At 48.9% G+C, this 14,551-nt stretch overlaps 2 long non-coding RNA genes across 2 annotated transcripts; one reads left to right on the top strand and one right to left on the bottom strand.

Moving 5' to 3' along the window:
* Window positions 1-294: 294 nt before the first annotated feature.
* Window positions 295-10,404, top strand: LOC135278810 (uncharacterized). The gene is made up of 2 exons (XR_010346212.1): window positions 295-1,410; window positions 1,842-10,404. It is a non-coding gene; the product is annotated as an uncharacterized LOC135278810 (long non-coding RNA).
* On the bottom strand, window positions 3,216-14,453 carry LOC135278811 (uncharacterized). The gene is made up of 7 exons (XR_010346213.1): window positions 14,085-14,453; window positions 13,849-13,981; window positions 12,224-12,315; window positions 10,220-10,367; window positions 9,629-9,820; window positions 6,560-6,620; window positions 3,216-3,599 (listed from the first exon to the last, which is right to left on the bottom strand). It is a non-coding gene; the product is annotated as an uncharacterized LOC135278811 (long non-coding RNA).
* Between the last annotated feature and the right edge of the window lie 98 nt (window positions 14,454-14,551).

Here is a 14,551-nt window from a genome sequence, read left to right as displayed (position 1 = left end):
AGCTTTTTGGCAGGTGACCTTATCCTTACCGGAGGGAGAAGGTGTTAATCTGCGCATTGGCTAAGGAAGGAACTAACATTCCCTGTGTGTAGAGGACCCTTTGAGCTAAAGCAGACCGAGCAGAGCCGGGAGGCTCCCGCGGGCCGGGCCCCGGAGCCCTCAGCGCCGGCGGGAGGCTCCCGCGGGCCGGCCGGCAGAGGGCACTGGCGGAGCGGCGCTGGCTGAGGCACCGCGGGCCCAGCAGCACCTGCTCGGCCCGGCCCACAGCGCCCGCCGCCTGGGACGGTCCCTCAGGGCTCTCCCCGTGAGGGCACCGCCTGCAGGAGTGAGCAGTGGGGTCCGTGGGCAGCCCAGATCTCTCCTAAGGAGGGATCTCTTCCGTAGGGCAGGGATGGAAGTAAGGCGCCTCTGAGGAAGGAGTCTGGGAATGTGGCACCTCTCTTCTCCTCTCCCATCCACCCAGCCTCCATCCCACGACCTGCACTGTGAACAGCCACTAAACAGCTGGGGGAGATGGGGATTTTTGGAGCTGGAACACCATCCCCCTGTCCCTTGGCTGACTCTGGCCAGGACCCACATTTCGGGGGGACCCACCCTCTTGCAGCCTGCGGAGCCCTCACTCCCGTTGACAAGCAGGTTTGCTTTATTTCAAGTCCACAAAGTGACGCGGGCTGCGTTATTTGAGCTCGGGACCCTCCTTGGCCTGTTGGCCGCTGTTTCCCAGCGCTGCACCTCTTCCCAAGGAAGGGAACCAGCAGCTCTGCCTGCAACCTGCAGCTCCAGCACAGGCAGGCAGCTCATGCGAGGTGGCCAGAAATACCGTATGCATTACATAGTAATCTGGGGGTGGCAAAGAGGGGTACACAGGTCCGTGGGGCAATGGCAGCAGCTGGTCCCAACTTGCACAAGGGTTGCAATGGGGCTGCGACCCAGGAAAAAGCCCTTCCTTGGAGCCCCTCGGACCACGAACGGCAGGAGCAGCACGTCGCTGGAAGAGACTGGTTTGCTCCAGTAGCCTCTTTACAAGCACCAAGGGACAGCTGTTTGGGGACCGCTGGGTTTTTAAAAGGCCGCTTACGAGCTTTAACACTGCGCTGGGGGAGAGGGAAAGGAGAAGGGGGGTCAGGGAGGGGTGGTTGCATTGACTGCTTAGGACTTAAAGCTGTAAACCTCTTCTTCCCTCTCTCATTGCTGGGACATTTTTATTGGCGAGATGAAGGGAGACAGAGCACAGCTCCACAACTTGCTCTTCTTCTAGAGGTTAATGACCCAGTTAGCAGCTCTTGGCTGCATTTCCCGACATTTTGCAGACATCAAGACCCGTCTCCCTGCCAAGTACATTCTGTTCCCTGGAGCTCGGCCAATGCATCTCAGATTACTATGTAATGCGACAAAGAGGGAGAGCTAGAGGTGAGGGTGGGGGCTGGAGGGGAGATACGGGAGCTGTTGGGGAGGGGGCAGGAGAGGGTGGGAGAAGGGGAAACACCACTTCTAAATTTAACAGCTAAGATGGAAATGAAGCTCCCAAGGTGCTTATTTGCTGGATAAAACGTGAATCCCAGGATGAATTGGAGTGATGCTTCTGGGAAACAGATGCAATCAGCAAATAATTCCCCCCTAGGGACTGTGCAGGCCTGTGCTTCCTGGATCTGCTGACAGTCGAGCTCTGCTTCTGATGCCCTTGTGCCCAGGACAAATACTGCTGGGGAACTGGGGCTGCTTTCCTGAATGACAGTCCAGCATCCCAAGAGGAACAGGGGTTTAGACAGGAAAATGGGGAATGGGGCAATTGAAAAAGATTAAATTCCTCCATGGTGTTTTATTTATCTTTTTGCACCCAGAGTACATGATGCTGCTCAGGCACACTGTGCTTGGCGAGTGTGGCTGCTCCAGATCCTGACACTTTCACAGTAAAGGAAGGAAGGTCAGACCATGGGGAAGACTCTCCTGGCTGTGATTGAACTTGTGGCTTGCAGAGGGGCTGAGCTGCCAAACTCAGCTGGTGCCTGCCATTGTTAGAAACCAACCTGATCTCATGCTCCACACTTGCCTTGGAGCCCTTCCCCAGTGACCAGTCTGGTGTTCTCTCCCGAGCCATGCTGGGGTCTTCCCCTGTAGCTCTGAGGAGATCCCGTGGCCATAACATGCACTACAATGCCCTTGGCCCTTGTAAACCTTTCCTCACAGGCTTCATGTGTCACGTTTCAGATTAAAACCACATTGTTTTCTAATTGTTTCTTTGAACCAGAGACCCTCATATGTTGGCAGTGTTGAAAATGAAGCTTGGGGTCCTGACCTGTGAGGAAGTCTTGCAATCCCTCCTCTCCCAGGCTGGCATCTCTGTTCCAGTATCCCCATGCTACTTAGCTGCAGTATCTCCTACTAATTCAGCTCTGGACATTTTGAAACTTCAGAGTTCAGAGCTGCCTTACAGCCTTCCAGCCAGACCTGCAGACCCACCATGCCCTGGGCTGCTGCCCCACTCTGATGATGTGCCACAAGCCTCTCTCCATGCAGGACACAGTTTCTGGCACATGGTCATGCTGGTTCTCAGCCCAAATCTTTGCCAGGTCTTCTTTCCCTCCCACCTTCCATACTTGTGTCAGCTCCACATTGGTGAGCATGTTGCTCACAGACATCCCAGCCATGGGCACCTCTGCCTGAGCCTACACTGATGTAGGAGCTCATCCAGTCCCATTCCTGCTGGGACATAGCCATGGTCCCAGTTCCAGCCCATTCCCTCTGCTGTTCTGCCATGTCTGCCTGCTCCCACGTTGTCTTTCTTGGTCCAGCCTGGCCTCTGGGGCACAGGGTGTGTGGGGTCTCCTCTCCTGGTGCTGGCCAATGCCTGGCTGAGCCTCCTGGCACAGCCCTCGTGCAAGGAGATGTGCTGGGAAATGAGCCTTGAGGGTCACCTCTGACCAAGGGGTGTGTGCAGGCTCAGGAGCAGTGTGTGAAGGTGGGTGCTTTTTGCCTCCAAGCAAAGCAGGAGGCCTGGGGAGAGCTCATGGAGGGGGCTGACACACACAAGGTGTCAGAGCCTGCTCACAGGACCTGAGAAACCCCACAGCCTGGCCCATGCCAGCAGTGCTCCGAGCCCTGCTCTCCCTCCGTGGCCTGGCAGGCACAGTCTGCTGCCAGAGCTGAGAGAAAGGGCTGTTCCCCAGCATTGCACCAGGCTGTGCACCAGGCAGAGGATCTGCTCCTCCCTTCAGAGATGGTTGGATGAGGCCAGGCTTCCAAGCACCACCTCAGGGCTCCCACCCTGCTCCACAGCCCTCTTTGTGCCATCCTTCATGATGCTGCCTTGTGAAATGGGAAGAGAAGAAACACCAGAGGTCTGCCTCAATGGGACTGCTTATCTCCCTGGAGCAGAGCCCTCCCTCCTCTTCAAGGAATTATTTCCTTGAAAGACACAAACCAGCACAAAACTGCCTCTTGCTCAGCTCCATCTGCCATGTGGGGGCTGGGTGCCGGGAGGCCACTGTTGCTCACTGCATTTGCCAGACAGACATGGCTTTGGGAGGATTTTTCACCATGTGCAGTCTAAGAAAGAGATGAGTTGGGTTTACCTGTACCAGGAGTTGCTCAGGAAAGTCCTGAAAAAAAAAAGGAAGAGTGTTTTTATGGAGAAGAACTTCCTCAAAAACCACAGTGAATGCCAGCATCTAAAAATCTGGCACTGTGTCACTTCACTGCTGAGCATCTGTCCTCAAGGCCAGCCCCACAGACAGAAAGTCATCAGGGGCCAAAGCATCCTTTGAAACACAAGCCTTGGCTAACCACAAACATGCAACCCTCCCGACTTCTAAGCCACATGTCAGCCTCCTCCAAAGAATGAGAAGGTTCAGACACAGTCCTGTGATGTGGGACAGCTGGGAGGAGGGCACAGGTTGCAGGGAGGAAGGAACCCCTCCTCCCCAAGAGGAGCTGGGTAGAAGCATACACCAAGTCTCAATCTTCCAGCAAAGTCATCCCAATCCTCTTTGTGTGGCTCGTGCCCTTCCCTGGCAGCTGCCCAGTGTGGAGATGGGCGCATATCACACACACTGTGCTTGATGCTGCACAAACCCAGCCTGCAGTGATGGTCTTGGCCCCACATCCCTGATATTTGACTGCCCAGCAGAGCTGCTACAAGTCAACAGCTCCCAGCCAGCAGGGAGGGCACAGATGTGCAAATGGGGAAAAACCTGCCAGAGGCATCTCAGCACCTGGTACAATCCTAAGAAGACTCAGGTTGGGACAATTATGGTTTAAGTAGTTCTATTACTAATGCTAGAAGAAGCGTTTCAGCTCTTTATCAGGGTAAGTAATAGCAGGTAGGTGACTGCTAAGTTCACATTGCGTTTTTTCCACCCTTCCCTTTCCCCACAGAGCTGTGCTGGAGTAGAAATCATGGCAGTAAACAAGCATCAAGGCCAACACATATAAAATGTGTTCCATTCCTATTTGTGGGGCAGGGTGAGCCAGGCAAGCACCAGCTGGGGCCTCCACGTGACTTGTAGTAGGAAAGTAGGGACATGAGTAGGGAAGCTCATCCCAAAAGCTGAGACTTTTTGTTGTTTCAGGAGACCAGCAAAGACCTCATTTCTGTCTCAATTAGATCTTGAATTTATCAACTCACAGAAACCACGAGGCAGTTTTTGTGCAATAACTACAGCCAGTCCAGGCTCAATTCCTCACCTTTTAACATCACCTCCAGATTCACCCGCCTCAGGAAGAAGAAACCCAAGTTAAGCACAGCTCATTAGTCCAGTGTGGGCAGGGCAGAAAAGACTGAACTTAAAGTGCAGTAAGGAGGATTTAACTTTGGCCCATCTCTAAATGTTTTAAATAACAAACACAGTTAAGCACCGAAATCATTGCCTAGGGGCGTCTGTGAGGTCTGTGTACTCAAATGCTTTCAGGAACAGGACAAAGGCAAACATCCGTCTGAGCTAGCTTGGGTCCAGCTAGCAGGCTATGGATCAGTTGAACTCTTGTCATGTGTTGGCCTTTCCCAGCTCAATTTCCAGATGTGTTTGTTCAGCTCCTCTCTGTCACATGCTGACCCCTCCCTGTGTGTTCACAGGATGTGTGGCACACTGCTGAGCCTGGTGCTGAGCACGTTGGGCTGACTTGTGAAATCATATTTTCCTTGAAATTAGGATGAGTTTTGAGATATACATAAATGTATAGAATAGCAGAGAATATTTATTAGGGTTGAAATTAACATTGATTGATTTGATTTTTGCTGATTAGGTAATTATGAGAACTAAAGGGGTAATCACCTTTTCAACGAGGAAATGAAACAATCATCCAAGCTAGACAAGTCCTGAGTTTCTAATTTGAGCAGGAAAAAAAAAAAAGCTACAGGTGAAGAGGAAAGAGCAGTATCTATACCCTGTTGCCTTTTGCTCTCAAAGCAGACATGGGCTGGGACTTTTCCCACCATGGCCATCTCGGTTTTATCCATCCATATGTCTTGGGAGATGGACTGAGGAGAGATGCAAGGTTTAGCCTGGGGAAAGCAATGCAAGGTGCAGATTTTGGCTTAGTTCACCACACCCAGAGGAGGAAGGTGCCTTTCCTACCCCTCTCCACCTCACCAGAAGCATGAACATACCTGTCAAGTCACTGACAGCTGAACATGAGCCTCACAGGAGCAAGTCCTGCCTCACTCCCCGCCCTAGACAGGTCTCTTGCACACCTCAGGGGCTCTGTCCCCAAGGCTGCACCCCAGACTGGCTCACTGGATGTTTGGGGTATCTCCAGGCCTCATGTCTGGTGATCTGGGATTTCTTCCCCAGTCAGCAACAGGGAAAAAGGCCACCAAGGGCAGACCTTGGCCTCACACTCTGTGCCCACAATTGCCACCCCTCGTTGCTTTGTGTAGGGCTTGGACACCCATACAAGTGCTGTGATCCCTTGCCCCTGTTCCCACCTGTGTCATAATGGAAGCCAGGATGAAGGGACACTGGAAAGCCAGCTACCATCAGTCCCTTAAAAACAAAAAAACCAAAGGCCTTTTCTCAGCTGCAGTGGCATGAACAGAGCTTAGTCCCCCTGGCCACTCCAGGATGTGGCTGAGATATATCAGGGAAGAGCAGCTGTCAGCATGGATGTGCCTAAAATTAGCTCAAAGAGAAGGTTTCCTCCATTTATTTATTTATTTGCTCCTTAAAAGGTCCCTTCTTATTAGATGCAAATTCAGCACAAAGCTTCAAGCCAGTACAAAGGCACTGCTAATAATTTTCAATTACACTGAGGGGAAGGTCACAGCACTTTGCTTTTGAATTTCTGCTTGGGATAGAAGCTGTGGCTAAGGGAGCACTCTTTGGAGATTTGGCTAAAGGAATGTATTTGGAAGAGCTGTACCATGTGGTGCAGCTGGTGAGCTGGTATGCTGGAGACCCTTGTGTCACTTTTTTGAGGTTTTAGGTGCTCCAGGAAAAAATCATAGAGAATGGGTCTCTAACCTTAATTTATTTCCTTTCAGATATACACACACTCCCTTCCAAGGAGTTTTTTATTATACATTATGGCATCTGCTTTCATCTGTTTGCCAGCTTATGCTTACCATCCATCTTTCCCATCCTCTGATAATTCCAGGACTCCCTCATCAATTTCACTCCCTCAGACTGTAGGGGAAGAAAGGGAGTGGAAAAATCTTAGAGATACTAGATTCCAGCAAGTGTTTTGTCAAAGAAAATTACCTCAATAAGGCCTTTTGTAAGCAAAATACTAGAGAAAGAATTTCCTCCTTCTTGGAAAAGAATCCACATATGGCATAGATCCATAGGAAAGGAGGCTTGATCACTTCTGCTGCTCAAGGGACCATCTGTTAATTATAGAGCTTACAGAACTTAATCTCATCACCTCTGGCTCATGACCCAGAGACTGAACTGGGAATACCTATACAGACATTTAGAAGAACTGAAAAATAATAAAAAAGAACTCTAGGGAAAAATCAACCCCAAATTTCCTTTAGTGTACCTAGTCCATCCCACACATCTCAGAAAAATACCTTAATATTTCTTTGTGCATACTCCTGGATGGGCTTTGGGGGATACAAATGTGCTTTCAAACTCCTCCTGACACCTTGCTCTGCAGTGACCCACAGACATGCAGGAGCTGAGTACTGAGGTTGCTGCCTTTGTGCAGGGTTGCTGCTCTCCCAGCAGCTTCTTCCCTTTCATTTCCTACTCTGCTTACATATTTTTTGAGGTGAGGAATTGCTGTCACCATTGCAGGGAGGTGCTGGGCCAGCCTGGGGCAGGGGGCTGCTCCTGCAGCGTGGAGAGGTGATGAATGAAGTGAGCAGTGAGTGGCAGCACACCCGGATCACCCCTGCACACAGTCATGCTGTAATGCAACATCTCTGGTGTAGCCTGGTCAAGTCATGCCACAATCTTTGTCTCCTGACTCTGAAAACATTTGGACCCAAGTTTGTGATTTGTCCAAGCAGGGGACACCATGCACTACAACTCTGTGCTACCAGAGCATAATTCATAGGTGGGCTGAAGCACTGGCTCTGAGCTGGCCATTCCATCTACAGCCAATCTCCATCCAATCTCCATATTCAACGTCCAGGAGCAGAGTTTCCAGGCTGCAACTTCAGTTTTTTTCTGATCCACCAAGTCAATTGGATGCACATGCAAGCTGGATCCTGAGATTTTATGGCTTTTTAATGAGAAGGTGAGAACTATTTACACTTTGCATAAGCTCTTCCCTAGAGACAGCAGTCCTGTTCAGAGTTAAAGGCCTGCTAGATCTACCTGCTTACCATAACTTTATCCTCTTGTCCAAGAAAGTACATCAGAGAGCAGAAAGTCAAGCATCTCAGAGTACATCTGGTTTAAAAGACCAGCCCCCCTGCCTCATATCGCTCATCCGTCTGCTCTGATGGCATCAATGTTGCTCTGCACAGCACTGCAAGTACTGCTGATTGCAGAGCAGCAGCAGGAAGATGGGAATCATTAAAGCAACTCAGCCAAAGCCCTGTAATTAATTAGTTAGAAAAGCATCTTGGCGTTATTAGAGAGGCCTCAGCAGAGGAAGCGACACCTCTGTTCGAACAGATTCACCTTCCGCCAGAGCTGCTGCTGTGATGTTTGACATTGTGCTGGTGTAAACAGAAATTAGAAGTCAGTGTGACAGGGAGAGGAGCCACTGGCAGGCAGTGCCCTTGGCCAGGACTGTGCTGTGTGCCAGGAGGTTTCCTTGCTTTGCTGGCAGGCAGAAATCAGATCCTGGAAAAAGCTCAGGTAGGGATGATTGCTGCTCAACCAGGAGGACCCTGATTTCTGCTGTGATTAAAAGCAAACCCAGATTTCCCAGGGTACTGAACATGAAGCTTGTTATCCAGGTGTTTGTGATTATAAACACAAACTAAATGTACACAGAAATGCCACCCAAGACTCCAGGAACTGGTGTCTCCTGGGATCTAGACACATGCAGGATGCATGTCCCTGGCAAACATGCACAGTTTGGCTGCATGGAGAACTGGGCCATGCTCAGAACTGCATATTCATGGCATGCAAATGTTATGCTATTGCAAACTCCCACAGCTGTCATCAGCACACAGCACCATGGCCGTGAGCCCCAGAGATGGAGTAATATCCTATGGGGAGCAGCAGGAGGCTGCAAGATCTATGTGTTGCTGAAAATAAGAGCATCAAAAGGAAAATGGAAACATAAGACCAAAATAGTCAGGACTGGTTTAAGGAGTCTTAGTTTCCTCTGGGGCAGGAGGCCAGGCAGTGTGGCTGGTCCACGGGGCGAGGAGGAGGTGGCAGGAGGCCTGGCTCTCCCCCTGTCCTGCCGTCATACTTTGGCAATTCTTTTTTTTTTTACCATAGGCTAATTTTGCCCTTTCCCCACTTGGTACTGTCAGCCTCTAGGAATTCTTAAGTCTTGATTTGGGCCTCCAAACACCATGATTTTGGCTTAAATATCCAGAGCACATACGTATGAATTACGTGACTTTTTGAGTGGCCTTGTGGTTTCTGACTCTTTACAGACCATATTTCCAACCGAGCAGGTCAGATTTTTTTTTTATTATGATTATTATTATTTTAAATGAAAGCCAAGAATTTCACATAAACACAGGGCTCTGGCAGCTTGAACTGGTAGCATTGCCTGCTCTTCATGTGTTCTGCCTGCTTAGACAGGGAGCATCTGAGGCATGGGCTGTCACTGGCCATGTCTGCAGAGCATCAAGCAAAACCTCCCCAGTCTCAGCTGGCTTCCTGAACTTCCCCAGGGCAACTGAGAAAAAACAGCCATTCCCCAGATGTTTCCAGTGAGGGCAGTAGTTGGGATAACTTTTGAGTTTGGCCTGCATTAGAGCACAGGTAAGCAACAGACTGGAAGTGACCAAGGAATGGGCTCTCGAAGAAGATTTTTGGTGCATCCTATTTTGGCCCTGCTGTTGCAGCCTTGCCAAGGTGCTTTAAGTGCTCTTCAAAGCAGCAGAAAGACTAAGCTGTGAGAACTTGTCCATGCATGCATTTGCTGGTCGCTGTGCTGAGTTTCAGATGAGGTCCTGGGCATACTCTAGGCAGAAGTTTGAGAGGAAGATTGTGCGTAATTGAACTGCCTTGCTCATCCCATGATGAGCAAAAAACTCCAATTCCCCATGTTTTACCTTGCAGATGTGTGGATCCACCATGGGAAGCTCCCTGTCTGTACAGCTGTCACCAGCTCTGTGATAACAAGAATCATGGCTTTGGCTCTCAGCTCTGAAGCTCATCTCTTCACATTCTGAAGTGAAGATGTTCTCTGAATAAATGAAGAAACTGAGATCCTCAAATGAATGACAGATTCTTCCTTAGGTCAGCTTTGCAGAGAAAGCAAATATTTCAGGAGAGTATGGTTACTGCTCATAGCTCTCTGGAGCCAGCCTGCTGACTCCTCTGCGGTGGCTGTAAATCTGGTGGTGGTTCAGCTGAAGGACCTCACAGATGCTATTTCAGGCTGATATAATGTACCATAAATGGGATTGAAAGCACCCATCTATAGCAGACAAAGCCTTTCTGGTTCATTCAAACACTGAGGAAACCGACCATTGTATATATGCACTGTTGGGATTCATCCAAAAGTGAGTGGTAGCCAAAAGAATTTACACGTTCCCTGGCTGGGGAACATGTTGATTTCAGAAGGCAGCAAAGGTAACACAAGGATACAGGGAGACTCCCTTGCCTGGCATTTAGTATTTGAATTTCATCCTTTGACTCACCATGAAAGGGAAGAGTCCCAGAAGGACAGAAGAGCCCCCATCACAAACGATATTCCTCATTTAGAGGCAACAAGGTCTCCATGGGATGGCAAGAAAACAGAACTTGCTCTTGGGGTCTCTGGCTGAATTTTGGGGAGTGCCTATCTACCTGAAATGATACATCAATAAACATAATATCACAATCAGCTTGTGGAATGCATTTCTATAAAGCCCTGCACAGAACCGAAGGGGTCCAGAAAGGTTTTGGGGGGGTGCAGTTCTTCAACTGTCAGCACAGGAACAGCCACCAGCCCCCTGTGTATTGAGAGAGGTTAAAAGCAATCACTTAACCCCAAATGAGCACCATGGCAGGGGGAGCCTGTCTTCAATGCCTGAGAATATATTTAATTAATGGGGTCAGGGAAGGGTCCCCGGGGGCAGACGGCCACACCAGGGGTACACAGGGTGCCCTGGGAAGCTGTGCTCCTGGCGCTGGTCCCACGTGGGCCACAGAACCACAGGGATGCATGGTCTGATCCTCCCTGGCAGTTTCTGTGCAAAATGGGGCCAACTTGCTGGGAAGCTTCCCACTCCCAAGGAGGGAAGAGGTGGGCTGCGAGTTTAACAAACATTTTGGTATTTGGAAGTCATTCCCAGCTCTCATTTAACACACAGACTGCATTTCCCGTTGCTAACTGGCAGCAAAGAGCTCATCAACATTTAAATAAGAGGCTTGTTAATGCCAGCGTGAGGCAGGTTTGCATGCCAAGGCTGGCTAAGGTTTCGTGCCAAGGATTTTCTAAGAGAATTTCTCTAGGAAACTCCTTTAAAAGGAATAATTCACTACTGGTTAAAGAGAGTGAGGGCTTAATTTGAAGAGGTGCTGAGCTGGTTAAGTCAAATGGATGGTGCAAGAGCTGAAAGCCTGTGAAAATCAGACTCCAGCTTTTAAATCAATTAAGTGAAGAATGGCATGTGGAGTTTTGCAACTGATTATGCTTTCTGCAATGCCATAACTGAAGGAAAAAAAAGGCTACACATAACCTCTTCCTTCAGTGTCACTGACTTGCCCATGGTAAATACACTCAGGTGGGGCTTTAAATGCACCTGTTACCTGAGTGTGGGAACATAAGGCTCTACAAATGGTCAAATGTTGTACAGTGCAGGGACGATGTGCAATATTTGGCTCTGTTTGTAGATGTCAAATGAGTCCTGTAAATTAAAAAGCATTTTTACTCTGGGACTTTGTTTTGAGCCTTCCATATGGAGACGAAGTCCTCATCCCAGAGCCACTGGAGAGGAAGGGTGGCAGTTTTGGCAAAGCTGGAGGGTCCTGTGCTATATGTCTCTATAGCATGGTTTATTGCCTTTCCTTGTTCCGTCACAGAACAGGAGTAATGTCCGTGGTGTCGGAATGTGCACATGGTAATTGGCTTTTGCTGTAATTAAATGCCTCGGTGCCAGCGTTTAATCAGCCGCCAAAGCCGTTTATTGCCTCATATACGGCTGCACCACGAGCATTACCCCTTAATTAGTTGCTGAAATAGTGATGATTTAGCAGCGTCTTTATATTTATACTTTAAGACAGCAGATTCAGTCCAACACCAACAATATGGCAAGATAAAAAAGCAGACCATTCTGCTATGCAATGATTTGGGTTTATTTATTTTTCCTTACCTCATGGAAAACAGTGTCATGTGTAACTCCTGGTGACACTGCACTGGAGGTGGCTAGCACTTGGAAAGCAGTTGCTGTGTCTCTGCTCTGCTCCAGGGCTGACCTTGTGTATTTTCAGTGGATTCAGTATCCATAAAACATTGTCCCCAAAAACTCTCAGCAGCAAAAGAAGAGTAAGCTTCATCCTTTGACTCACCATTACCATGACTGCCTGGTGGGGACACCAGAGGCAAAGAGCTCCCAGTGTTCCTTAAAGGAGCTCCCTGGGGAAAGGAACTCCTTGGTGTCACTGGAGTAGTGGCACTTTGTTTTGCAGGACCCTGGCAGGTTGTGACATGTGACACTTACAGTAGCAGCAATTCTTCTGACAGCTTCACCCAAACTCCTCCCTTTCCCCTGCTTGTTTTTGCAGCCGTGCTGTTGCTGTGTGGTGCAGCCACCTGTATTTTGGGGGGAATGGAGCAGTGAAAGTGCTCACTCACTTGTCCGTTCATCTTCTCCATTTCAGGTGTCTGAAGGGAAGAGGTCTGGTCTGATATTTCAAAGTCCCTTGACAGTTAATGGCATGAGAGAGACCTCTCCAGAAAGCAGTTCACCCTGCCGTGAAGAACCTGCCAACGCTTTGCTGGAGGAATGGCCCTTTGGAAGTGTCCATCTCTCACAGAGGGAGCCCTGCTGCTCTCTTGCATTGGGCTCTTCCCTTCCAAATTATTATTCCAAACCCATCCCAGCACACCAATACTGCCTGCTAAGACCAGCACTGGGACAGATTTATCAGCCTTCCAGGTTTCTCTTCTGCTTTGAAAACCCCCAAGGAAGCTCAGGAAGCCCCTGAAATCTTCTCAAAATTGACTAGAAAGCAAAGTAAAACTCCCTTTTTGACACAGAAGTCATACAGGAGGTTAGCCTAGATAAACATCAGGATAAACATTCCAGACCCACCTTTCTTCAAAGCCAGGTGGTTTAAATCTCCAGTAGCCACAGCTGGAGACAGCAATTGCACCAGGAGAACACAGCTGTACAACTGCTTTTCATCTGACCAGGGGTGTCATCAACAGAGCCAAACAGTCTCCTCTGCCTCCATCCCTCCCTTAGCCCTGGGACAGCTCCCATTGGCACCTGGATTTTAGATACACTTCACTCCCAAAGCTTCCATTGTCTTCAAAGGATTCTGGTAGCCTTTGATTGCAAAAAAAGCAGTGCCAAACTGTGGAATTAATAGCTCCCCCACCCTTGGCCCTCGCCTCTGGCCCCTGGCCTGCTAATGCATTTTGATTTGTGTGTGGACAGCGTATCCCTGGAAGTTTTCCATCGTAACAAGTTTAGGAAAAAGTACCTTGTGCTATAAAGGAAGTAATAATATCGAGTTTGGAAAACTATATAGCAGTTTGAATAGACTTGAAAGCCCACACCATCACACTCCCTTTACTGCCAAGACAAAGCCTGTCAGACTCCTGTGTCCTGTAGGAACAAGCTGCAGTTTGTCCTTTCCTGAGGGAGAACACAGGCCCTTCCTAAAGTCCCCTGGGGAAGGGGAGGAGGAGCTGGGAGGGAGGCTGCTGCCTGCACCTCCTTCCATGGCTGACAAAGCATCCCCCGACAATACATAACCTACAAAAGAAGTCCTTCATTTTCCCTAGTGGTGGGAAAGTAAGGATGGGATTTAATTTACAGCCAAGAATATTTGGTCTGGACATAAGGAGAGACTGTTTAAGGGGGAAGACAACACTGCCATAGAGACGACTGCCAGGGGAGGCTGTGGGATCTCCACATGCAGATGTCTTCAAGGTCACACTAGATAGAGTTTTCTTGGGAATAACATGGAGGGAATGGGTTTAGCTGTATTGTGTGGCTTGGGATCTTTCTACAACTCTTAAAAATTCTTTTAAGATAACCACTTGTGCTTATAGGGAGGACAATATTCATCTCATTTAACCCTAAAGGCACAAACCAAACCTGTCTCAGATGCTTACCTCAAGAGAAGATGGAGCTTCTCCACTGACAGGAGGGCCACATTAGACAACATAGCTGTTTTCCAGGCTGCTAAAGTTCATGGAAATTAATCCCATCTTGAAGATGATCTGTGCAGCACTGTGCAGGAGATTTCTGAGAGAAAAGGGCTTTTATAAAAAGGTCCAAGGACAGAAAGGAGAGAAAAGAAATATAAGCAGGGTGCAAATATTTAGCATGTATCTGTGGAAAAGCTTACCGGGATACACTGCACTCCCCACCACACAAAGCATTTCTGTCAGGGAGAGCCTTCAGTGCTGCACCAGGTTCTTTCCCTGGAGAGGTGGAGGTCAGCCTGTGTGGGGACCAGTGATATTTCTTAAGCAGATGGGAACAATCCTGATTATTTACTGCAGTGATAGCCTAGAAACAAGTTTCTAGAAGAGACAGGCTTTGCTAACCACACTTCTTTCTACTCTGCCCATAACAGTTTGAATAATGTTCCTCCATTCAGCTGCAGAGCAAGGTGTCTGGCTCTGCTGTCACCCCATCACAACACAAATTTGAGAACATTTGTGGACACCTTCCCCTACAACCCAACTCTGCAGATTACTGCATGGGTTAGGAACGGAGTACTCTCCACTGAAAAGATACATTTTTAGGAACAGTGCAAAATTCATCAAGACATGGTCAGTATGACAGGGGCGAGCCTCTCTTGGGACACTT

The sequence above is a fragment of the Passer domesticus genome, chromosome 11 (assembly GCF_036417665.1).
Source record: "Passer domesticus isolate bPasDom1 chromosome 11, bPasDom1.hap1, whole genome shotgun sequence".
Lineage (NCBI taxonomy): Eukaryota > Metazoa > Chordata > Aves > Passeriformes > Passeridae > Passer > Passer domesticus.
The sequence above is the reverse complement of the archived record's forward strand: the minus strand, read 5'-3'. Positions and strand labels throughout refer to the sequence as shown.